Source organism: Schistocerca nitens, chromosome 2, assembly GCF_023898315.1.
Source record: "Schistocerca nitens isolate TAMUIC-IGC-003100 chromosome 2, iqSchNite1.1, whole genome shotgun sequence".
Lineage (NCBI taxonomy): Eukaryota > Metazoa > Arthropoda > Insecta > Orthoptera > Acrididae > Schistocerca > Schistocerca nitens.
The window spans coordinates 981,359,335-981,387,207 of NC_064615.1; the positions used below are offsets into that span (position 1 = coordinate 981,359,335).

Below are 27,873 nucleotides of genomic sequence, written 5' to 3' on the forward strand. Positions count from 1 at the left end.
AAATATGCTGAAGGAATTATAGGTGGCGCGCGGAAAGTTGGCGGTTATCTCATGGTGAAGCCGTGTGCATGGGTAAAGTGATTTATCGTTGCGGGGTAAGGGGATGAGGTAGAGGGCACGTTTTCTTGTTTATCTTCGAGCGCTGACAACTCACGGGCGTCTGTGTCTCGTACCGATCGGCTGCTATGATATAAATTTCAAACGGGAGTAACATGGACTCGTGAATGCACATTATGGAGACGGTCATCTTCAAATGCAGTACACATTTGTAGATAGGAAGATGCAATTAAATTAAATCTTGTAATACAACTCAATGAGCAGTAGAAAAATTACCTTCAATACGTATATAATGGTAAACATTTGTGATAATGTATCATATTGCATAAGGCGTTTAAATAAAAATAGAATTACTCTTATTAATCAATAAATCATCCGCTCATACGGACAACACAACAACACTTCATCAGGCGATTACAGTGTCAGAAATTTTGTGATCGCTGCGGGTGGAAGCAATCAAACAGAGAACAGTCGCCGGTCGTTGTGAGTGAACGGTTCTAGGCGTTTCAGTCCGGAACCGCGCTGCTGCTACGGCCGCAGGTTCGAATCCTACCTCGGGCATGGGTGTGTGTGACGTCCTTAGGTTAGTTAGGTTTAAGTAGTTCTAAGTTCTAGGGGACTGATGACCTCAGCAGTTAAGTCCCATAGTGCTTCGAACCATTTGAACCATTTTTGAGAACAGTCGACATGAAGCGTGCCAAATGGTGCCGGCTTTTAATGATCATTATTTGGGGGCAGCGGCCCTTACAAGACATAGTCTACTGATAAGGGAGGGAGGGGGGTCCATAACATAGTAATTAACAATAAGATCGGTACATGTGCGGCCCGAGATGCTGCCCAAAAATGTCAGTACTGACGATCACTTTCTTAAATAATGGTTCAAATGGCTCTGAACACTATGGGACTCAACTGCTGTGGTTATCAGTCCCCTAGAACTTAGAACTACTTAAACCTAACTAACCTAAGGACATCACACACATCCATGCCCGAGGCAGGATTCGAACCTGCGACCGTTGCAGTCGCACAGTTCCGGACTGCGCTCCTAGAACCGCGAGACCACCGCGGCCGGCGATCACTTTCTTAAATGATGCATTTTAGAGCTATGATTACCAGACACTTTATATTGTTTTGGTGCAGGTAAGGAACATGTCCTCAAAGTCTGTAAAGGAAATTTAGTCACACCCCCCATAAAAAAACACTAATTTTAAAATTTTGCTCCTCTAGGATAAATTTTAGGTGATTTTCATACTACCGTGTGAATTTAATATTTCCTTACTAATTAGTCATCTTTAGCCGCATCCATTCACTGTATCTTCTTCTTCTTCTTCTTCATCGTCGCCTTGTCCCACGTCACGTAGGGACGTCGTTGCTCTTCTCGATCCTTCTCCTCCATAGTACTCTATCCATTGCCTCTTCCTTCTTCCATCCTATCTCCCTTAGGTCCCTGGATAACTTATCCTTCCACCTCATATTCGGTCTTCCTCTCCTTCTCGCTCCTTCAATCTCTATATCTTCAACTCTCTTTCCGACATACTGTTCCCCTTTTCTCTGTAAGTGTCCGTACCACCTTAGTCTGCTTTCTTGTATCTTTTTCCCCATGGGTCCCACTTTCACAGCTCCTCTAACAAATTAATTTGTAATCCTGTCCTTCCTTTTTACCCCATACATCCACCTCAGCATCCTCATTTCCATTCACTGTATCTAACCCAACAAAAAATTCCAGAATGAAATTTTCATTCTGCAGCGGAGTGTGCGCTGATATGAAACTTCCTGGAAGATTAAAACTGTGTGTCGGACCGAAACTCGAACAGCTTTATGCTGTGAGGACGGACTGTGAGTCGTGCTTGGGTAGCTCAGTTGGTAGATCAATTGCCCGCGAAAGAAAAAGGTCCAGAGTTCGAGTCTCGCTCCGGCACACAGTTTTAATCTGCCAGGAAGTTTCATATCAGCGCACACTCTGCCAGGAAGTTTCTTATCAGCGCACACTCCGTTGCAGAGTGAAAATTTCATTCTGAAAACATCCCCAAGGCTGTGGCTGAGCCACGTCTCCGCAATATCCTTTCTTTCAGGAGTGCTAGTTCTGAAAGGTATGTAGGAGAGCGTCTGTAAAGTTTGGAAGGTAGGAGACGAGGTACTTGCGGAATTAAAGCTGTGAGAACGGGGCGTGAGTCGTACTTGGGTAGCTCAGTTGGTAGAGCAATTGCCCCCGAAAGGCAAAGGTCCCGAGTTCGAGTCTCGGTCCGGCACACAGTTTTAATCTGCCAGGAAGTTTCTACAAAAAATTGCTGGATCGAACAGCAGGGGTAAGAACTGAAGTTGATCTGGCATAGAAAAACTCAAACTCAAGGATCTTCGCTTTTTCCGCTACCTAAGTGACACGCAAGCGTCTCCCAGAGACGTTACGATCTGACGCAAACAACAACAGGCAGTTAGTTTTGTTATTGCCTGCCGTGGCGCGTTTACGTCGAGGCTGCACACAAGGTACGGTCACACAAAGAGAAACAGTTTGCGGGAAACGCGCTGCGGTTAAAAACAAAATCTGACCGATCACAGCTGCGGGTAGCCGCACACAGACGAATTAGCACCTCAATGGGAATTCATCAGTACCGATAGAATAGCGTAATTCCCAAAGAACCTGATTAGATCTGCCAATGTTGAGTACAGCCAGCGGGGGTGGCTGCTGTCGCAAATCGAACTCTCGCGGGGCGGAAACGAGAAACCGCCAGCCTATGGGTGCTCCCATTCTGATCGCCGTGCCGTCCTAATGAAAGGCACTCCAAATCGGCCCTTTCAAAAGCCGAACATAATGTCCGAATCCGCGCTGCATGAGAAACCAATAACTGCGGCAGAAGCCATCAACTTGTATAGAGAGCCAGTGTCCTCCCCCAGCGAATGCGTAGCGCGTGTGTGCGTGTTTGCGAGCGGCGCAATTTCGCCACCAGGGCGCTGCAACCGTGAAATAGTGTGAGCTGGGGACGGAAGCTAGTCTTGTTCGTGGTAGCGGGGTATGAGAGCACGCATTATGAACCACAGAGGCCAGCCGCTCATCACACGTCGCTCTCTGCCTCCGTGAAACACAGCGACATCGTCCGTCGCGCCTGTTTACTTTAGCCTCATTTTCCAGACTGTGATTACAGTCCAGCAGCACGGAGTGGAAGCTTCAGCTACACTATTCAGACCGCTTGTGACCCTGCAGTTGAGGACCCTCAATCCACGATCACCGACTATACTTTTTTAGGGCCAGCGCAACATCTAAAGAAAAAAAAAATGTTCTTTGTAATTTCTGAATACAGTGCAACGTCGACAGCTCGAAGTTCAAGGGACCTAGCAAAAAATTCGAGTTACTAAGAGTTCGATTTAACGTGAATTTGACTAATCACGATGGAATCAGGAAAAAGTCGAAATAAGAGCATCGTCAACCGGGATTACCTTACACGCTGTGTTACTCTAGACGCTTCCCACTAAGTTCTATACAGGGTGGTCCATTAATAGTGACCGGGCCAAATGTCTCACGAAATAAGCATCAAACGAAAAAACTACAAAGAACGAAACTCGTCTAGCTTGAAGGGGGAAACCAGATGGCGCTATGGTTGGCCCACTAGATGGCGCTGCCATAGGTCAAACGGATATCAACTGCGCTTTTTTAAGTAGGAACCCCTATTTTAATTACATATTCGTGTAGTACGTGAAGAAATATGAATGTTTTAGTTGGACCACTTTTTTGCCTTTGTGATAGATGGCGCTGTAATAGTCACAAACATATGGCTCACAATTTCAGACGAACAGTTGGTAACAGGTAGGTTTTTTAAATTAACATACAGAACGTAGGTACGTTTGAAAATTTTATTTCGGTTGTTCCAATGTGATACATGTACCTTTGTGAACTTATCATTTCTGAGAACGCATGCTTCTACAGCGTGGTTACCTGTAAATACCACATTAATGCAATAAATGCTCAAAATGATGTCCGTCAACCTCAATGCATTTGGCAATACGTGTAACGATATTCCTCTGAACAGCAAGTAGTTCGCCTTCCGTAATGTTCGCACATGCATTGACAATGCGCTGACGCATGTTGTCAGGCGTTGTCGGTGGATCACGATAGCAAATATACTTCAACTTTCCCCACAGAAAAAAAATCCGGGGACATCAGATTTATGTGCTACACGAATATGTAATAAAAGACGGCGGTTCCTATTTTAAAAAACGCAGTTGACATCCGTTTGACCTATGGCAGCGCCATCTAGCTGGCCTATCATAGCGCCATCTGGTTTCGCCCTTCAAGCTAGACCAGATTCGTTCTTTGTAGTTTTTTTCGTTTGACGCTTATTTCGTGAGATATTTGGCCCTGTCACTATCAATGGACCACCCTGCAGAGCGCCGCACGTGGCCGGTACTGGAGGTTCTGAGTAAAAGGGCTGTTCAGGTACGACATGGTGAACTTTACTGGGAGGAATACTGTGATCGTGCTGTTTGTATCTCATCCTGCTGGATGATAAATGCAGTTAACTGGACGTACGTATTTTTACATCGCCTAGAAACCGTCATTGCCATCTCATAATTATAGTCTACTTATCATTCTTGCTTGTATGACATGTGCTTCAAGAGCTGGGAACTGTAGGCGAAGCCCGCTTTTGTTGAGGCATGTTCCTAGCAAACCGAAAAGAAGCGTAAGTGTACGACACGCGCTTGGGTGGGGTAACTTACACAGGCTGTTAGGTGCAAAAAAAAGCAGACAAGAAGAAAACCAAAGACTTACTCGACAAATACACAATGTGATATCTTGTTACGAGAGACAAGTCTGCGAAGATGACAGGTGACTTAACACAGACATTTGTATGGCCTGATGTTGAAGGTATCCCCGAAATCAACTATCAGGATACTGAGGACCTAGTTTATGAACCTACGATATTACTAAGAGGGTTTCTGAAGTTCAAACAACGTCTGTAATCACTTATGTAAATATGCTATCTTTATTGAAGTTTAGTGGTGCCTCACGCTACTGCAGAAGTGCTACTAACGTGAAGAGTGAGGAAATCGTGCTCTAGACTCAGCAGAAAGATTGTTTTCAATTTACTTCTTAAAAACTCGAAACTGAATTACGCATGTGCAAAGTTACCCCTTGGACAGGATCATGTCATAAACATGACTTTCATTACTTTTGGGGTTATAATTGACGTTAAGTACCCTGATAGTACACACAAACCCGGTGCTATCAATTATATAACTAATCATATTTTATAAAATCACGAAAACCCAAAAAACTTCTGAAAAAGTAACCCGATTTAGCGGTTTAATTTCAAAAATTGTGCTGTAGTTCTTCTTTACAGTGGGAAGCAGGAAGTAACAACTAGAAATTAAAATAAAGTTTATTTTTAATAGTTTTATTTTTATTTACTTTGACATTTGTTACGAAAGGGACACACAAAATTCCTAGAGTACATAAAGAAAACTTCAGTCCAATCCTTTCGGACACGAATTTTTTTCTGGAGGAAGGAAACTTTTTCTTTACGTGATAATGCTCTTTCGCGATTATTTAATGATTTTCGATGTAAGATTTATACAAAAATATGTACCCGTTTGCAAAACATGCTTTCTTCACTTGGCTTCATTTTATGGACTATAACTAACTATGAATTATTCTCTACTGCAATGAATAGTAAAACGATCATTTAATAATCGCCATGCAAAATAACAATAACGATATTCAATTATACAACGGCATATGGCGAACCAACTACATCCGTGTATCCTGGTGGTCACGACATGCTGTCCACTGCTACATCGACTTGCTGTTATTTTCCTAGTGATGCCCAAGAGTTGGCAACACTTGCGCATGATGTAAAGGTTGAACATTCACAACAGTATACCTCAGTTTGCCATTAGGAGAATATCTGAGACATGTGCGGGAACAACGTACTGTTGCATCTGCCATTAACAACTACCATTTACAATTAATTTTTTTTTACTTTGTCTCTAACATCTTTTAAGTTTCCCCTAATTTTCCTATTTCTTCGGATATTAATAGCTAAGATAATACAGAAAAAACGTGTCAAAACTTATTTTGGAGTTTAAGCAACTGAAATGCACGAACTGTTAATCAAGTTTCGTTGTATTTCAAACTGTTTGTGTTCCAACAACTTTATTTAGCATGCATCTGTTACTTTTCGTTACAATAAATGGAATTGGCGAACTGCTTGTTTGGAGCCATAAATGATCGTCATAGCATGTCGGAAAACAAGCCTTTTCCATGTTCGACCATAGCCGTTTTTCTTTTGCGTACTACGGACTCATAAAACCGGCACTGGCGAGTTACTCTTTTTTTTCAACAAATAACGCATTTATGTGTAAATCACTCGTTGTCCTGACATCTTCCACTTTGTACAGCAGAAGCGACGACCATACCGTCGACAATGCAGTACTTCCCAGTCTTGGTCACTACGGATCTAACACCACCCGCGCTCCCCTCTACTCAGGGAGTGAGAAAAAGAGAACAGATTTTATATACAGGGTGTTACAAAAAGGTACGTCCAAACTTTCAGGAAACATTCCTCACACACAAATAAAGAAAAGATGTTATGTGGACATGTGTCCGGAAACGCTTAGTTTCCATGTTAGAGCTCATTTTAGTTTCGTCAGTATGTACTGTACTTCCTCGATTCACCACCAGTTGGCCCAATTGAAGCATGGTAATGTTGACTTCGGTGCTTGTGTTGACATGCGACTCATTGCTCTACAGTACTAGCATCAAGCACATCAGTACGTAGCATCAACAGGTTAGTGTTCATGACGAACGTGGTTTTGCAGTCAGTGCAATGTTTACAAATGCGGAGTTGGCAGATGCCGATTTGATGTATGGATTAGCACGGGGCAATAGCCGTGGCGCTACGGGAGAACCAGTTGTTTCCGTACCATGTACAACGTGTGCAGGCACTGTCAGCAGCTGATTGGCCTCCACGGGTACACTTCTGCGAATGGTTCATCCAACAATGTGTCAATCCTCATTTCAGTGCAAATGTTCTCTTTACGGATGAGGCTTCATTCCAACGTGATCAAATTGTATATTTTCACAATCAACATGTGTGGGCTGACGAGAATCCGCACGCAATTGTGTTATCACGTCATCAACACAGATTTTCTGTGAACGTTTGGGCAGGCATTGTTGGTGATGTCTTGATTGGACCCCATGTTCTTCCACCTACGCTCAATGGAGCACGTTATCATGATTTCTTACGGGATACTCTACCTGTGCTGCTAGAACATGTGCCTTTAGAAGTACGACACAACATGTGGTTCATGCAGGATGGAGCTCCTGCACATTTCAGTCGAAGTGTTCGAACGCTTCTCACCAACAGATTCGGTGACCGATGGATTGGTAAAGGCGGACCAATTCCATGGCCTCCACGCTCTCCTGACCTCAACCCTCTTGACTTTCATTTATGGGGGCATTTGAAAGCTCTTGTCTACGCAACCCCGGTACCAAATGTAGAGACTCTTCGTGCTCGTATTGTGGACGGCTGTGATACAATACGCCATTCTCCAGGGCTGCATCAGCGCATCAGGGATTCCATGCGACGGGGGGTGGATGCATGTATCCTCGCTAACGGAGGACATTTTGAACATTTCCTGTAACAAAGTGTTTGAAGTCACGCTGGTACGTTCTGTTGCTGTGCGTTTCCATTCCATGATTAATGTGATTTGAAGAGAAGTAATAAAATGAGCTCTAACATGGAAAGTAAGCGTTTCCGGACACATGTCCACGTAACATATTTTCTTTCTTTGTGTGTGAGGAAGTTTGGCCGTACCTTTTTGTAACACCCTGTATATACTCTGCGTTGACATAATTTAGTTTTGGCTGATTTAATTAATTTTGGAGTTATAATTCAAAATCTATTACACTATAAAGCCATCAGTTCCGTTTAACTGACTGGTCCCCACCTCCATACACACACACACACACATATATATATATATATATATATATATATATATATATATATATATATATATATACGTGGCTCTGGTATTCACGTCAAAATGACGTATAAGTAAGTGTGCTATGTGAAAATAAGACGACGTGGATGGATGACATTCTGAAAAACGTTGACTTTGGCTGAAAATGTAAGTAGTGGGCAGGTCCGGGAGGGAGGGAGGGGGTTAGGCCGAGCCTGAAAATTACGCACGGAGCGGCAAAATCCCAGGCTAAGCCCTCTAGGTAAGGTAGGACGTCGATGTCCACTCCGAGACGTCACAAAGAGCTGCCGCCGCTGCCAGCGCCACTGGCGGGGTGCCGTGACAGCTGCCGACCCCATTGTACCCGTAAGCGGCGGACGCGCCAATCGGAGATAAACAAAGCGGTCGTCCTCAGATGGCCGCAATGCGCGTCACGGCCCGACAGTTGGCAGCCCTGCCCGTGACGGCGGCTGCGCACGGCTCAATATGCCACCATCAGAGCGGCAGGCTCACACATACACATGCGGCGGCGGCCTCTTTGTTACGCCTAGCCCTTCTCTGTCAGCCATCAGACGGGGCGCAGGGACATGTTTCTGCCGGCGGCAGGGAAACAGTTGACAGTGTGTGCGCGCGCTTCCAATAGCAGAGGCGGTATGAAGATCGAGCGCCTCTGTGTGTGTGTGTGTGTGAGGGGACGGGGGTGGGATGGGGACAGCGCTCTCCAACGTTCTCAATGATTATCTCCGCTGGAGCAGAAACTCTGCAGCAGCTGGCAAAACACTACCACCAACTGTCCACATCTGGCGCTCCTGGGCGGCCGAAAAAAACCGGGAGCGAACTGAAGGGGGAAAAAAATATAAAACAACGCAAAAAGGTGCGAGAAGAAAACCGATAACACAAAAATTTGTTCAGCAGACCGACTGGAACAAGTCAGGTATAAAATCGCTCGTTGGCGGTTGGCTGTCAAATAAATATTTTTTGAGCAGAGTAAAGAACGTCGAAATCCTCGCCAATTATGATTTCGAGGGGCGGACAGGCTTGCCGATTTCACCAGCGCTCGGCTGGAACAATTTTGCGAAACGAATGCGGTATGCCAAGTATGCGACCCACTCTCACCCTCTCTCCCCCATTTCAAGTGGTGTACGGTACGCATATTCGCGTTTGCTCAGTGAAATGCATCCTGAATAAATGAGCAGCTTTGGTGGGCGATCGGAAAGCCACCGGGGCTTACATATGAAGTCGATACCGGCAAATGAAAGCTATTTAGCGTTATCATGAAGCTGACTGAGACTCCTCGCGTATACACTTTGTTGATTCAAAATTATATAAACTGCCTGACCTATGGTCTTGCTGTTGCAGAAAATCGTTTAACGTAAGCGACAGGCAACATCATCATCATGACTCCGTCTTTCATCGTTGAAAGTTGGTGACCTACATCTTTTGAACAGTCTGTCTCTATTTTTCCCGGTCTCGGGAGTTTGTGTGCCGTCCATCGTCTCGGTGGTGTTCTCTACAATTTGTTTCCTTCGACTTTGCGTAAGATAATCATCTTTTCCAAGTTATCCCCGTATCCTCCAATTACGTGATCAAAGATCTGCAGGATTCGCTGGAAACAAATACTGGACAATCTGTACCAGTCATTGCTGCGAACTGCTGTTATTTTGAACTGGTAGGTACAGCAAGTTGCTGGGGTATGACGCGACCCCACCACACAGTTTAACGTTATGAACTCAGTAATTTTAAACACTTTATGTTTTGCAGTACTTACAGATCACTCGGCACGGATAACATGGGCTGAATGGGTGTTTGAGATCCAGATTTTGAGGCTACTGTCACTTAGTGGTTATAGGAGGTGGAACATATTGAAAACAGTGATGCTGTAAAAGCTAGTGAAAGTGATCCTCGACGCAACAGTGAATGCGTTACTGAATCTGAGCTGGATGTATACGTGATGAGTGTGAATGAGTTGGGGAAAGAACAAAACAGAACACTTTCTATTGGCGCAACCGATGTAACTAGTTAGCAGAGTAAACTATGAGGCATGTTCGTATGCCTGCTCAAAATTTTACAAAAAAAAAGGTTCAAATGGCTCTAAGCACTATGGGACTTAACATCTGAGGTCAACAGTCCCCTAGACTTGGAACTAACTAACCTAAGGACATCACACACATCCATGCCCGAGGCAGATTCCAACCTGCGACCATCACAGCAGCGTGGTTTCCGACTGAAGCGCCTAGAACTGCTCGGTCACAGGGGCCGGCTCACAATTTTACTGCACATACTCCTGGACTCCAAGCGAATGCACCGTCTTGGACATTTTTGTAACCACTGCAGGTATGGGAATGCATTTTTTCAGAGGTTACGCTAACTCAAGTCGTAACAAACACAGATGAGAAAATCAGACAATATACGAGTAGATATGCTGATGTAATCGACGCGCAGGTCGCCGAAGTGGCGTCAAATCGAAAGACCTGCACCAGGCGAACGGTCTACCCGACGGGAGGCCCTAGCCACACGACATTTCATTTCATTTACCACAACAGAACCGGGAGAAATTGCCTTAAACTGAAACTTACGTGATTATTCTTTGTTTTGTTTTAAATTTTGGACACTAATGCACATAACTGAACTGCTGTTAATTACCAATGATATGATTTAAAGAGTTTTTCAGTAATTGACAGATACATTTCAATATGAAACTGATGCGCAAATGAGATATTAATTTTTAAGCAGGCCATGTTATGTTCTGTTTCTGCAAAGCCGTTTTGATGTCGATAAATACTAAATAACAACTGGAATAGCTTGTATTGATTACTCTATATTTGTGTCCAAATGCCTGTCTAGAAAATGCAGTTTGAGTCTGGATTATGTAAATACACCACGACACAGTTTATTGCATAAAACATTCACGGCGTCGACTTAGGGTTAAGATTAAGAAACGCAACTGTAGTTTTCGGATTCACCTAATGATTATTAGTACACAGCAGCTGAAATTAGCGTTCGTGAGACTGATTGTGGATTTAAGAGAAGATGAAAGTAAATTCTTTATTTTCAAATGAATGTATAGTCCTGTGATGGATTACCAGTAAAACAACAGCTGTAACGTCAATTGTTCACCTCCTGCAGATATTTAGGTAGTGCCTGCACACTCACTGATATGCAGCATCAATACAGAATGTGGCACATAACACCGAGTAAAATAGTGAGAAAAGTTTGTAAAGTTGTGTAAGAAGTCTTGCACAAAGTGTATACCGAAATTCGCAGAAGGAAAGTGGCTGGAAAATGCCATGATATCTGAAAAGCATGCTTTGTAATCTGGAAAACGAAATCCAGTAAATCCAAAGTGGAAGGTCATATAGGCAATCCTGGCAAAGTACTACGACACGAGAAATACATATAAATCCGTTAGATAACAATCAAACAAAGCGGTGAATCAATTTACCTTCCGTGAAAGGTTCTCCAGTTTATATCATCATTAAAATGTGTGCAATTATGTATTTTGTTGCTGCAGTATAATAAAACACAGATTGCAATGAACTGGCTGAGCTAACAGAATTTATTTTAAACTGTTATTGTTAAATGAAGATTTTCTCATTCCGACGAAAGGGATCTCGCCAGGCAGCAAATGATTTACAGCTTACAGCTATTTCACGTTTTAAATGGCCACACTCGAGGAGAAACGTTACCATTAGAACACAGACACAAAATAGTTTAACAGTGATGTTTACCCACAGTCATGGAGAAAAAGTATTCATACATCGTTGTTCTTGTTCATACATCGTCATGGAGAAAAAGTATTCATACATCGTTGTTCTTGTAGAACAACTTTACGTGTCAGAACACAACCAAGAGATGTTATTGGTAAGCTAACGGTGTGCGGTTTCCTTCCTGATCTGTATACATAAACGGATTTGTAAGTAGGTTGTTAAGGTTTTTATATTGGTAACGCCACGTAGCGCACTGTATGAAAATCACTGGCTGTGCTGTGTGCTGTCTGTGGCTGGGTGGCAATGTTGTAATATTCGCTATTGTAGTGTTGGGCTGTTTGCTGTTAACAGCGCGTAGCGTTGCGCAGTTGGAGAGCCGCCAGCAGTGGTGGATGTGGGAGAGAGATGGCGGAATTTTGAGAGCGGACGATCTGGACGTGTCTCATTAAGAAATAGTAAATTAGTAATATTGGATATCATGGACTGATATATATATTATGACTTTTGAACACTATTAAGGTAAATACATTGTTTGTTCTCTATCAAAATCTTTCTTTTGCTAACTATACCTGTCAGTAGTTAGTGCCTTCAGTAGTTTGAATCTTTTATTTAGCAGGCAGTAGTGGCGCTCTCTGTATTGCAGTAGTTCGAGTAGCGAAGATTTTTGTGAGGTAAGTGATTTGTGAAACGTATAGGTTAATTTAGTCAGGGCCATTCTCTTGTAGGGATTATTGAAAGTCAGATTGCGTTGCGCTAAAAAATATTGTGTGTCAGTTTAAGCACAGTCATGTATAATTTTTCTAAGGGGACGTTTCAGATTAACTAAATTAGGCTTCTGCAAAAAGTAAATAAAAATGCTGTATCAGCTGGCTCCACACAGTGGGGAAAAAAGGATTCATACACTAGTAGAAAGTAAATATATATAAACCATTAACTAACAGGTCGTCGGAAGGAGCGACTTCAGTGGCAAGCTGCACTTCGTGCATATCAGTTGTGACACGCGTTAAAATGCCGTGCAACAACAAAATGGACTGCAAAGTGAAGGATACAACTGTAGAGGAAAGACAAATAGTTACCGCCCAATACGAGGTACTGTTCAGTGATGAAAGTAAATTTAACATATGGCAAAATTTTGGTGTGGAAACGACCAAATATGGAGATGGATCCCAAAAACATTCAACCAACAGTTAAGCACGGTGGTGTTGGAGGAATTATGGCATGGTGATATATGGCTATATCCGGTGCTGGGCAACTTGTTTTTGTTATAGGTAACATGGGTAGATTTCAAATGGTTCAAACGGCTCTAAGCACTATGGGACTTAACATCTGAGGTCATCAGTCCCCTAGGCTTAGAACTACTTAAACCTAACTAACCTAAGGACGACACACATATCCATGCCCGAGGCAGGATTCGAACCTGCGACCGTAGCGGTCGCGCGGTTCCAGACTGTAGCGCCAGAACCGCTCGGCCACCAGCGGCCGGCTCGGGGATAGATTTCAGTACTTAAATTACCTAAAGGAAAATCTGCAAACAAATGTCGACAGCTTGGGTTTAGGCACATATTACTACTCCCAACAAGCCAATGAGCTTAAGCATACAGCGGAAACCATTCATCTGTTGTTTTTGTATCACACTCCCCTATATAGTTCTCAAGTTTCCACCACAGAGCGGAGACATTAATCTAATTGAAAATCTTTGGAAAACGCTTGAGAGAATAGTCAGAAAACTTGAAAACGAAGTCAGGCTGCTCTGAAACAATGTCAACAAGAATGGCAAATATTGCCTCAGAGACACCAAAAAACTAGTTCATTCAATGCCAAAGATGTTAACAGAATGATACACAGAAGAGGAATGTCTACAGAGTATTAACACTGACATTATATTTACAAACATTATAATTTTCTTTGAATGTATGAATATTATTTTGCCCCACCGTGTGAAGTCTGCTGATAGAGAAGTTTTAACTTTCTACACTAATTTAATTAATACTCTTATATATACTGACTAGGGAGAAACCTTATATGTTTCTTCAGCAAACATCCCTCGTTGTGATCTTTAGTACTAAGAAATACAGTTATCCTACATGAACAACGATGTATGAACTTTTTTCGGTGACTGTATCATTTTTATCTCATCTGGTTTCGCAGCAAAACCCTCACAAAGCTTTCCACACACTTCAAACAATGCGACTCACTTCTAAAACCTACCGTAATACCCTTTGCGAAATGTGTTGCATATTTCAGGGTATTTTTTTCACCCCTTCAATGACCAATTCCGCGCGCAAACTGGCTGCATCCGTGGCAGGCTGACGGCTGCTGCTTCTAGTAGTGTTGGGAACACATGTGCGCTGTCCCATTCACCCGCGCACGATCGGCGTGATCGTTGCGATGGAGCAGTGGTTGGCTAGCACAATTCTCTCTCGCGGCGAGTTCGCAGCGTCACCTCCGTAGCGCGCGGGGCTCCGTTGTTTCACACGCACTGCTAAAACGGGCGAGCGATTACGCTACGAAATCGTGACAATAAATCGGTCGTGTGAATCGAGCTGTCTGGTGCGCAGCCCCACGTTCAATAATGTGCGCTGAATGGTGTGCTCCAGAATACTTGTACCGGTAACAGCACTATCCCCTGCGTCAGATCAGCTACAGACCGCGCCAATCCTGCTTTACATAGCACGCAAGCCACGGACCTTGTGACGGTTTGCGGGTTTAGTTACACCAGCCAGCCATGCGCGACAGTTCACTGACAACGTTGACAAGAGGAAAGATTGCTGAGAGTATAACAACCGTCCCACCTAGAGGTATTTTAAATGTATTGACGGGTTTGAAAAATGTTCCAGAATTACTGGTTTGATTAACCTGGTGCAACTGACACTGAAACGACCTGTGGATCGAGAAGCCGTCCATTAAGTGAGGGCAGCTGACGCGCCGGTAACACAGCGGGCATCAGAGAATCCCCTTATACGCTGGCCGAAAATTGATGTTACAAATTTCTATTATTAAAAAGTTCAGTTAATTTTTGTATTATATAAGGGCAAGATCATTGCGCTATACTTAAACTTCTGCAATACTGACTGACATTGAATCTCATCGAACTATACGTAGAATGGAATGGAGTAACCCCTAAAACTGTGTTGCTATCGTCTAGCTAGAACCATTAAAGTGTTCTGTCAGTTGGGAATGAGTGAAGACGTTTAGGTGGGACCGATTATTTAAACTGAGTGTGCGAATTGTTTAGGCAACAGTTGAGTTGCTTCTTCCTTAGATTTTATATAACTTCTGACAGTTTGGTTCTTTCAAGTAGTAGTGTCGGTTATGGTTTCCCTTAGCATTATTCTGATTAGTCCGATTCTGATATTTATTTCAGGGCTTGACAGTTACTTAAAGGTAGCTAATATTAGGTGGATTATATTAACATGTGGCATCTTCCTGAGACGAAAATGCCTTTCAGGACTCTCTGTTTCTGGTGAGTCGTTTGGTGACAATAATAGCTAATCCCGATGATAGTGAGAGCTCTTAGATAGAGGGTGTGCCACAGCCTTCACGTTATGTGATGAGGCGTGGTCGTATTAACATTTTGTCGCCTACTCGTGGTTTCAACGTCCTGTAACCACTTTCCATGGATGCTCAAGACAGTAGCCCACGACCAGCCGACCAGCTTCACCGTTTCGATATACCTGTTGGCAAGTGCCGGCCACAGCAACCTGCCCCTTGTCAAAGTCGCTTACATCAGTGGATTTGCCTATTAGCGGCCCGTATCATCGCTAGAATTGTTCCCCATTCGCATCTGCATACGTACATATACTTCCCTCGTCGCTTCACGTGTCCGCAACGCAACCACACAACATTCAGTTTCACAATGGACGTCGTACCAGACTATTGGCTCGACAAATAAACACTACTTGCCAAAAAAGTTTAAGCAATGAGAATATTTGGTCGGACGTCAATGTAACTTTGTACAGGCACACATCATCGGCGGGTATGTAAACAATCAGAGCTACAATTCTCTGACATGTCGATTGGCCACCAGAGTGCATGTAGTGCTGTTCGTGTTTGCTGTTGTTACCACGCCTGGTAGGTATATATACACTCCTGGAAATGGAAAAAAGAACACATTGACACCGGTGTGTCAGACCCACCATACTTGCTCCGGACACTGCGAGAGGGCTGTACAAGCAATGATCACACGCACGGCACAGCGGACACACCAGGAACCGCGGTGTTGGCCGTCGAATGGCGCTAGCTGCGCAGCATTTGTGCACCGCCGCCGTCAGTGTCAGCCAGTTTGCCGTGGCATACGGAGCTCCATCGCAGTCTTTAACACTGGTAGCATGCCGCGACAGCGTGGACGTGAACCGTATGTGCAGTTGACGAACTTTGAGCGAGGGCGTATAGTGGGCATGCGGGAGGCCGGGTGGACGTACCGCCGAATTGCTCAACACGTGGGGCGTGAGGTCTCCACAGTACATCGATGTTGTCGCCAGTGGTCGGCGGAAGGTGCACGTGCCCGTCGACCTGGGACCGGACCGCAGCGACGCACGGATGCACGCCAAGACCGTAGGATCCTACGCAGTGCCGTAGGGGACCGCACCGCCACTTCCCAGCAAATTAGGGACACTGTTGCTCCTGGGGTATCGGCGAGGACCATTCGCAACCGTCTCCATGAAGCTGGGCTACGGTCCCGCACACCGTTAGGCCGTCTTCCGCTCACGCCCCAACATCGTGCAGCCCGCCTCCAGTGGTGTCGCGACAGGCGTGAATGGAGGGACGAATGGAGACGTGTCGTCTTCAGCGATGAGAGTCGCTTCTGCCTTGGTGCCAATGATGGTCGTATGCGTGTTTGGCGCCGTGCAGGTGAGCGCCACAATCAGGACTGCATACGACCGAGGCACACAGGGCCAACACCCGGCATCATGGTGTGGGGAGCGATCTCCTACACTGGCCGTACACCACTGGTGATCGTCGAGGGGACACTGAATAGGTACATCCAAACCGTCATCGAACCCATCGTTCTACCATTCCTAGACCGGCAAGGGAACTTGCTGTTCCAACAGGACAATGCACGTCCGCATGTATCCCGTGCCACCCAACGTGCTCTAGAAGGTGTAAGTCAACTACCCTGGCCAGCAAGATCTCCGGATCTGTCCCCCATTGAGCATGTGTGGGACTGGATGAAGCGTCGTCTCACGCGGTCTGCACGTCCAGCACGAACGCTGGTCCAACTGAGGCGCCAGGTGGAAATGGCATGGCAAGCCGTTCCACAGGACTACATTCAGCATCTCTACGATCGTCTCCATGGGAGAATAGCAGCCTGCATTGCTGCGAAAGGTGGATATACACTGTACTAATGCCGACATTGTGCATGCTCTGTTGCCTGTGTCTATGTGCCTGTGGTTCTGTCAGTGTGATCATGTGATGTATCTGACCCCAGGAATGTGTCAATAAAGTTTCCCCTTCCTGGGACAATGAATTCACGGTGTTCTTATTTCAATTTCCAGGAGTGTAGACTATGAACAGTGTCAGATGCTGAGTGATCACTGTGAATGACACGGAAATGCTCAAATGGTTCAGATGGCTCTAAGCACTAAGGGACTTAACATCTGGGGTCATCAGTCCCGTAGACTTAGAACTACTTAAACCTAACTAACCTAAGGACATCACATAGATCCATTCCCGAGGCAGGATTCGAACCTGCGACAGTAGCAGCAGCGCTGTTCCGGACTGAAGCGCCTAGAACCGCTCCGTCACAGTGGCCGGCGACACGGAGATGGAGACTACTCGTGTGAGACAGCGTTATCAGCGCCTGACACAGTGTGGCAGGCGCCTCATTCTGGGTCTCCAATTGGCTGGCTGATCGAATAGTGCGTTGTGGGGCATTTGGATGTGACAGTGGCCCGAAGTTGGACGACTTCGGAACGTGAGCAGGGCATACTCGTTGTCAAGGTCGGTAATGACTGAATGAACTCTTGAGGGCACACGATGTCGACGCAGTGTTAAAGTCTAATCTTCCTTCCTTCCTCTATGAGCACAACCGTGCGTCACGTACATACTGCGTCCTCATGTGTTATTTCTCATGCTCCAGAATCGTGGTATTATTTTTCAACAGGACACAGCTCGTCCACACATGGCATGCCGCTATCCAGAATATCAACGACCAGTTATGTCAGCTGTGGCCAGTCATGTGGGAATATTCTCTGACCAAGAGAATCATGCCACCGTTTACCGTTTGAACCTGCAATGAAGAAAGTCACAGCACGGCTAACAGAAGACATTACAGAGGCTGAAACAGATACGACACCTTGGTAAGACATATGACGCAACACCAATCCACCGAACAGTAACTGTAGAGCACGTGCACAACAAATCCCAAACTACCACGGAGACTACTGGCGTATGTACAGGCGGACCACCAGTCTACAGCTGCAAGAGCACACGATCCAAAGCGGGGGACACTGGAGCGGACACAGCAGGGACGGACACGAGCCACCGCGGCGCCCACCACTACGAGGCAACGAAAATCGACGCGGAGGTCACCTTTTCTGTAAAGATCTCCGACAGGAAGGAGGGCTCCCTGCCCGCCAGGTAGGACGAGTTCCGCGACAGCCGCCTGCTCTCGCGCGGGTCGTCGATGATCTGCAGGAACAACACATGCGCCGCTTAATGACAGTCTGGAGTAGATCGCATGCCGCAATGCTCTGAACCTGCAAGCGGAAGCAGCGAAGCGCGCGCAGCGTCTGCGTTAAGAGGGGAGGAGAGCACGTGCCGGGCCAGGCAAAGGTCTCGCAGCAATGCACAACGGGGCGCAGCGGCCGATGCATCGTCAAGCCAGTTTCAGAGGGCATCAGCAGCGCATTAGCGCCAAGAACTAAAGACAGCAGAAAAGTAAAAAACATATTATTTCTAAAGGGTTCCATCCGACTGTGCCATTACATCAATGAGGCCAGAAACGTAGTGTGAATTTTAACCCTTCACAGCGTTGCTTTGCAGATGTGCAAAGCAAAGTTTCAACTCTCTTTTCGCCGTTGTTCTTTAAGTTTAACGCTTGAAACTGCTTTGCTGACGTGCTATGTTGTATTATGACGGTAACTGATAAGATTCTGCCACTAGAATGCGCTACTGAGTGTATGACGCGACAATGTGTGTTGCTGTGAGTAGCATTGTAAGTCAGGCTGACACTGCTCTCTTTCGGCGGTGATTGTTAGTAGTTGAATGGAAGAACACGTGAATCCAAAAATTTGTAGTGCTTCTACAACCTTTGGAGAGTATGCTTCTCCGTTCATCTTGTATTTCTGCTAGTAAATATGTGAGTAGCATACAAATCAATTTGATTTGACGATTCAGATGAAGACCCGACCATGAACGTAAATGATCTGAAATCTGCAGATAGTGATAGCGATAGTTTCCCACAGTTTTGCACAAATGCAAACTGAATAAAAATAATTCTTTTTTCTGAATTAAAAAATATTATTTTTTTCAACATTTTTCCTTGAAATACAAAAAAAATAAGTATTTTAACTTCTAAGAAAAAGTGTGTAATGAAGGGTTAACTTGCCTATGTGGCTAAAAATTTTTTAGTTTTGAAAAGAACCATTCGATCTTACCATGGTTTATCTTTAACATGTACACTACATGATCTAAACGATACGGACATCTATTAGTGGACATTAATATGTTGCACGTCCACTCATCGCCTTTAAGACGGCTCGAACTCTGCTGGGGACTTTCAATGAGCTGTCTCAATGTCTCTGGAGGAATGACAGCCCGTTCTTCCTCTATAGCCGAAACCAGAGAAGATAGTTATGTTGGACTCTGGGGTAGGGTTCAAATGGTTCAAATGGCTCTGAGCACTATGGGACTCAACTGCTGTGGTCATCAGTCCCCTAGAACTTAGAACTACTTAAACCTAACTAACCAAAGGACATCACACACATCCGTGCCCGAGGCAGGATTCGAACCTGCGACCGTAGCAGTCGCACGGTTCCGGACTGCGCGCCTAGAACCGCGAGACCACCGCGGCCGGCCTGGGGTAGGGCTGTTGGCGAAATATCGATAGCCTATATCACTATTTTTTCCAAAAATCGATATCAAAATGGCAACATCCAGTGCCGAAATTTTTATTTTATATAATACTTTTTCATAATTTCGGTAATTATTTGAAGTTGTTCTTGTGAAATTGCAGCAGAACATTATTTTACTTTCATTGTGTGAAGGTGTCTTACCACTTTTTGAACTTTCATCACGTCCAATCTTTCACTTTGACTGTGTGAACCAAGAATGTTTGCCACAAAAGAATAAGAAGTCGGATTGCACTGAGAGGGTGGAGGGTGGGGGTGGGGGCGGAGGTGTTAATAGAATAACAACATTTCGGATGTGAAGAAATAGCACACCAGTGACGTTAAAAAAGAACTTCTAACGCAACTCGTGTGCTGTATCTTCACATCGGCATTCTTCAAAAGCAGTTGCTGAAAATGATGAACAAAAATCTAAATGACAAGACTGGTCTTTGCGTCGGGCGGAGACATGGGAGAGGAAATGCTGACGTAATCGGTGCTTGGCGCTACCAATAGAAACTGCAAGCTTTAGCTTCACCATGAAATTTTGATACCGCTACTTCTAGGTCACTGGCATTGGCACAAATGAAAAAAATAGAAAAGTCGACATGAAGTGTTCCGGACGAATCCGATATGTGGACGAAAACGAACGAAGGACCCATCGAACACCTGCAGAGCCCAACAGCCATCTTCGAGACCCCGTATCTATCAAAACTGTCCGCCGAGATCTCCACAAAGCGAATATTCGTGGACGAGCTGCTATACCGAAACTATTAGTGACGACAATCAACTTAAAGAAGCGCAAAACATCCTGGACGGCTGATCAGTGGAAAAAGTCATATGGTCCGACGACTAAACGTCTTCGTTATTTTCAACATCGGGCAGGGTTTTCTGGAGAAAGCCAAAAGAAGCCTACAATCCTGATTGCTTGATTCCAATGGTTAAACATGGAGGTGGAAGTGTGATGGTATGGGCAGCCACATCATGGTATTCTGCAGGCCCCATCATTATTCTCAGATGCCGTGTTTTAGCCAACGATTATGTGGACATTTTAGGTGATCAGGTGCACCCCATGATTCATATGTTCGTTCCCCAACAATGATGCCATATTTCAGGACGATAATGCACCCAATCACACAGCCAGGACAGTACAATCGTAGTATGAGGAGCACGCAACTGAAGTGCAGCGTCTTCCCTGGCCAGCACAGTTGCCGGACTTTAACATTATCGAATCCTTGTGGGCGGTATACGAGCGCAGACGCCGGAGCAATTTCTGCCTCCCTCGTCACTACAGGAGTTAGAAGAGGTTCTCGTCTTAGAGTGGCATAACATTCCACTGGAGACTGTACAATCATTGTATGCCAGTATTCCGAGAAGAATCAAATGGCTCTGAACACTATAGGACTTAACATCTGTGGTCATCAGTCCCCTAGAACTTAGAACTACTTAAATCTAACTAACCTAAGCACATCTCACATATCCATGCCCGAGGCAGGATTCGAAACTGCGACCGTAGCGGTCGCGCGGTTCCAGACGGAAGCCCCTAGAACCGCTCGGCCACACCGGCCGGCCGAGAAGAATCGTAGCTGCATTACGGGAAAATGCGGGTCCAACCACTTATGAATAAATCATTCCCAAGTGGTACAGATGTTCACATTATTTAGCCTATCCTCTGTATGTTCTTATTCAAGTTCGCATTTTTTAAAAGAGATTCCATGGCTTCCTACTGATTTAACAGTAGTATCCTCTGGAGTGTTCAACGTTATGTACAAACAACAGCGCTCCCCATTCCTAACTGCTCCTTTCTGAGCGTGCTCCAACAGGGTGTATACGCGGACAAAGAAAAAAAAATCCTGGATTTCCCGGTTAAAAATACATTTTCTCCCGGGTGAAAACATAGTTTTTCCCTGTTAACTGACAGTACATTTTCTCTCGGAACAGTATACACGGGCGTAGAATTTCCCGGCGCTTTGGAAAACAAAACACAGGGGGAAAAAACGTTTTGGAAAGATCTTTATGTGCAGTAACATGTACGCTGCATATTTTCGTATTGAGAAAGTATAAATTCGAATTCCACCAAATAGCGCATGTTACTTTCCGAAGCATTGAAATGCGCTTTTGTAAGCCAGTCATAGCTCATGTCACGTGATTTTCACCAGCCAATGATACCAGGTATTCAGAGCTTATGACACGTGATGAAGTCAGCCAATAGCAACATCACTGTTAAGTAGCGCGAACACGCAAACAGAAAAACTTAATGGTTTAAATTAATATACATAGTGTTGCTACAAGAAAAGTAAAGCTTTCACTTATAATATTGGTCTGTAAGATTAATACGGTGAAAGAGAAGCTAAGCTTTCACATATAATGTAGGTCTTTTATGCGCGTATTACAATTTAAGATATATCACACAAATTTGCCATTAAAATTTTTAATAACGATATAAATGTCTGTTCTTCTGGGCTCGAAATTCGTCTAAATGGCTCGTCATCAAAGAGTTTATTTTTAAATGAGAGTCAAACGCTCTTTTATTTAAGAAATTCAATCGTACATTCTCGTACGTAGTTCAACTTGGGTAAAAGGAAATTTTCTTTGATGGTAACGCTTTTCAAACCACCATTCGGAATATTTTCCCGCGACCTGTTAGAAATAGGTTCGTTTCTGCAGTTGCCAGACAGCGCCAGATGACAAGGCGTCACCGCGCTTGCGCAGCTACGAAGTCGTAGGGAGCCGCATGTTCGTACGTGTAAAACATTAAAAGATCTTACGTTAAGTCATAAAAGAAACAAGACATTCGAACCTGCGGCTGCTTAAACAGCCAACAGCCACATTTCTGTAGCCAGAAGCGGGAGAAGGTACTACTCAACTGCGCATGTCACGCTCATCGGAGGCAATTTGTTGTTACGAATCATTGCATATTCTTCCTAAAGCCTTTGAAAAATTTTGCTGTTGGCAGACCCTTGTATGAGCACTTCGTTTTGTTGATGTATATGGCGCATTTACTTTGCAGTTTAAGCTTTATTTTCGTTTTTTCACTCGTTCATGTTTTATTGCTGAAGTATTATTCTGCAGTAGCGGGATACAGTAATATTCTTTGTTAGTGTATCGGTTGTTACCAGTCAAAATTACAAAAATTTAACTGGAAACAATGAAAAATTCCCGGAATTCTAAAATATTCCCGTGTTTTTCCCGGTTTTCTCCCGGATGAAAAAATTCCCGGGTTTTTCCCGGATCTCCCCGTTGTCCCGGGTCGTATACACCCTGTCCAACAACATTAGAAACCATGCCTGGCGTGGGAAACACGTCCCTTGTGAGGACGGCTTTATTTTGCCTTTACGGTAGTCACAGAATAACCTTGGTAGTAGTCTTCTTCCTGAAAAGGGCCAGCTCCCCCTCCACTTCAGTTTATAGCTAGATCATACGTCTCGAACGGTCCTTCAGGACCTCATATTACTCGGTGAGTTGGCAGGCAGCAGCTTCACCGCAGGATATTCCTGTGTGAAATAACGTCACTGAAAGGCATCGCGATGGTCTAGTTTTGGTGCCGACACTAAAGACGACGAGCCGCCTGCGGTTTTGTGTTGGGAAGCGTTCGCGCGGTGACGCTATCGACGCCCCTGCGGCTGTCACCACGTCGCGGGACTCACTACGGCGACTTTATACCCGGGCCGTTCTACTTGCCAGCACGTGGGCGCCTTCCTTATCTGCTGCCGGCAGCGGCGCCTCGCTAGGAGATAAAAGACGCTAGTTCCGCGGAAACCTCGCAGTCATTTATGCGAACGAGTTCTGGGACGCCTGCACTTGCCGCTCTAGCTATCGGCGTATAGCGCTTCTGAGAAACGTTTCACGGTCGACCTCTTCGACAACTGTCTGCTACTATCTCGATACTGGCAACCAAGACGTCGAGCGCATTCCTCATAACCATGGCCATGTCAAGCGAGCTTCCCACGACCAGTGAAGGCCGGCCCGGAGTGGCCGTGCGGTTCTGGGCGCTACTCTCTGGAGCCGAGCGACCGCTACGGTCGCAGGTTCGAATCCTGCCTCGGGCATGGATGTGTGTGATGTCCTTAGGTTAGTTAGGTTTAATTGGTTCTAAGTTATAGGCGACTGATGACGTCAGAAGTTAAGTCGCACAGTTCTCAGAGCCATTTGAACCATCAGTGACTGAATTGTTAATGAGCAACGTAGTGGACTATTCGTACAGACAGAAGAAAACCACGGGTTTTCTGCCTGTTTTTGTGCGTTTGTTGTGGCTTTCAATGTACTACTCGATAAAGGGGAACATAGACACCGCCATCGCTGGTACTAAATTGGGTAAGAGATACAATATTGCTCTTCCTCCACCCCCCAAACCCTACGTTGTCCATAGATGGTGTGCGATATATGTACATAACATGCGCGAAAATACCTGTCGGTGTGTTTAGAACATTCCGTGTTACTCCCACACCGAACTCTGCCTTACACAGAGTGTTACAGATAAGACATTTTTTTACGTAAATTACAAAACCGTATGTGAAAGAAATATTTGTTTACGTAGATAAACGTAAGAAACGTTCCTCTTTCTACGGAGTTAAGAATATAGTTTATACAGTTCTTTTCCTCCAAGTTAGAGCAACGAGTTATAAATTTTTAAATAAAATATTTCTTAGGGTCGTGTACCTCAATCGGTAAAACCATATGTCAGACTGTTACAACTCATTTTTCTCAAGAAATGGTAGACGTACCATCATTGTTGTTGTTGTTGTTGTTGTTGTGGTCTTCAGTCCTGAGACCGGTTTGACGCAGCTCTCCATGCTACTCTATCCTGTGCAAGCTTCTTCATCTCCCAGTACCTACTGCAACCTACATCCTTCTCAATCTGCTTGGTGTACTCATCTCTTGGCCTCCCTCTACGATTTTTACCCTCCACGCTGCCCTCCAATGCTAAATTTGTGATCCCTTGATGCCTCAAAACATGTCCTACCAACCGATCCCTTCTTCTAGTCAAGTTGTGCCACACACTTCTCTTCTCCCGAATCCTATTCAATACCTCCTCATTAGTTACGTGATCTACCCACCTTATCTTCAGCACTCTTCTGTAGCACCACATTTCGAAAGCTTCTATTCTCTTCTTGTCCAAACTAGTTATCGTCCATGTTTCACTTCCATACATGGCTACACTCCATACAAATACTTTCAGAAACGACTTCCTGACACTTAAATCTATACTCGATGTTAACAAATTTCTCTTCTTCAGAAACGATTTCTTTGCCATTGCCAGTCTACATTTTATATCCTCTCTACTTCGACCATCATCAGTTATTTTACTCCCTAAATAGCAAAACTCCTTTACTACTTTAAGTGTCTCATTTCCTAATCTAATTCCCTCAGCATCACCCGATTTAATTCGACTACATTCCATTATCCTCGTTTTGCTTTTGTTGATGTTCATCTTATATCCTCCTTTCAAGACACTGTCCATTCCGTTCAACTGCTCTTCCAAGTCCTTTGCTGTCTCTGACAGAATTACAATCTCATCGGCGAACCTCAAAGTTTTTATCTCTTCTCCATGGATTTTAATACCTACTCCGAATTTTTCTTTTGTTTCCTTTACTGCTTGCTCAATATACAGATTGAATAACATCGGGGAGAGGCTACAACCCTGTCTCACTCCTTTCCCAACCACTGCTTCCCTTTCATGCCCCTCGACTCTTATAACTGCCATCTGGTTTCTGTACAAATTGTAAATAGCCTTTCGCTCCTTGTATTTTACCCCTGCCACCTTCAGAATTTGAAAGAGAGTATTCCAGTTAACGTTGTCAAAAGCTTTCTCTAACTCTACAAATGCTAGAAACGTAGGTTTGCCTTTTCTTAATCTTTCTTCTAAGATAAGTCGTAAGGTTAGTACTGCCTCACGTGTTCCAACATTTCTACGGAATCCAAACTGATCTTCCCCGAAGTCCGCTTCTACCAGTTTTTCCATTCGTCTGTAAAGAATTCGTGTTAGTATTTTGCAGCTGTGACTTATTAAACTGATAGTTCGCTAATTTTCACATCTGTCAACACCTGCTTTCTTTGGGATTGGAATTATTATATTCTTCTTGAAGTCTGAGGGTATTTCGCCTGTCTCATACATCTTGCTCACCAGATGGTAGAGTTTTGTCATGACTGGCTCTCCCAAGGCCATCAATAGTTCTAATGGAATGTTGTCTACTCCGGGGGCCTTGTTTTGACTCAGGTCTTTCAGTGCTCTGTCAAACTCTTCACGCAGTATCTTATCTCCCATTTCATCTTCATCTACATCCTCTTCAATTTCCATAATATTGTCCTCAAGTACATCGCCCTTGTATAAACCCTCTATATACTCCTTCCACCTTTCTGCCTTCCCTTCTTTGCTTAGAACTGGGTTGCCACCTGAGCTCTTGATATTCATACAAGTGGTTCTCTTCTCTCCAAAGGTCTCTTTAATTTTCCTGTGGGCAGTATCTATCTTACCACTAGTGAGAGAAGCCTCTACATCCTTACATTTGTCCGCTAGCCATCCCTGCTTAGCCATTTTGCACTTCCTGCCGATCTCATTTTTGAGACGTTTGTATTCCTTTTTGCCTGCTTCATTTACTGCATTTTTATATTTTCTCCTTTCATCAATTAAATTCAATATTTCTTCTGTTACCCAAGGATTTCTATTAGCCCTCGTCTTTTTACCTACTTGATCGTCTGCTGCCTTCACTACTTCATCCCTCAGAGCTACCCATTCTTCTTCTACTCTATTTCTTTCCCCCATTCCTGTCAATTGTTCCCTTATGCTCTCTCTGAAACTCTCTACAACCTCTGGTTCTTTCAGTGTATCCAGGTCCCATCTCCTTAAATTCCCACCTTTTTGCAGTTTCTTCAGTTTCAATCTGCAGTTCATAACCAATAGATTGTGGTCAGAATCCACATCTGTCCCTGGAAATGTCTTACAATTTAAAACCTGGTTCCTAAATCTCTGTCTTACCATTATATAATCTATCTGATACCTTTCAGTATCTCCAGGATTCTTCCAGGTATACAACCTTCTTTTCTGATTCTTGAACCAAGTGTTAGCTATGATTAAGTTATGCTCTGTGCAAGATTCTACAAGGCGGCTTCCTCTTTCATTTCTTCCCCCAAATCCATATTCACCTACTATGTTTCCTTCTCTCCCTTTTCCTACTGACGAATTCCAGTCACCCATGATTATTAAATTTTCGTCTCCCTTCACTACCTGAATAATTTCTTTTATCTCGTCATACATTTCATCAATTTCTTCATCATCTGCAGAGCTAGTTGGCATATAAACTTGTACTACTGTAGTAGGCATGGGCTTTGTGTCTATCTTGGCCACAATAATGCGTTCACTATGCTGTTTGTAGTAGCTAACCCGCACTCCTATTTTTTTATTCATTATTAAACCTACTCCTGCATTACCCCTATTTGATTTTGTATTTATAACCCTGTAATGACCTGATCAAAAGTCTTGTTCCTCCTGCCACCGAACTTCATTAATTCCCACTATATCTAACTTTAACCTATCCATTTCCCTTTTTAAATTTTCTAACCTACCTGCCCGATTAAGGGATCTGACATTCCTAGACGTACCATATTGAAATTTATGTCACATACTTAAGGCTAGGGACCCTTGGCGGTGTAAGAACTTGGGAAGCTTCCAAGTCAATGCAATCAAAAGATACGGCCATTTTATGTCACACATTTTGATACTCGCAAACTCACTCATCGAAATGTATGAGAAAGATAATTCCCGTTGCCTACAACCATGACATTTGCCAATCTACATATAAATCTACATCCATACTCCGCAAGCCACCTGAAAGTGTGTGGCGGATGGTACCTTGAGTACCTCTACCGGTTCTCCCTTCTATTCCAGTCTCGTATTGTTCGTGGAAAGAAAGATTGTCGGTATGCCTTTGTGTGGGCTCTAATCTCTCTGATTTTATCCTCATCGTGTCTTCGCGAGATATACGTAGGAGGGAGCAATATAATGCTTGACTCCTCGGTGAAGGTATGTTCTCGAAACTTCAACAAAAGCCCGTACCGAGCTACTGAGCGTCTCTCTTGCAGAGTCTTCCACTGGAGTTTATCATCTCCGT

The 27,873-nt window shown here is 44.3% G+C and overlaps 1 protein-coding gene across 3 annotated transcripts in view; it reads right to left on the reverse strand.

Annotated features, from left to right (window-relative positions):
• LOC126237311 (disks large 1 tumor suppressor protein) overlaps positions 1–27,873 on the reverse strand; it is a 963,837-nt gene that overhangs the window by 763,422 nt on the left and 172,542 nt on the right. The gene's annotated exons all lie outside the window — the stretch shown is intronic.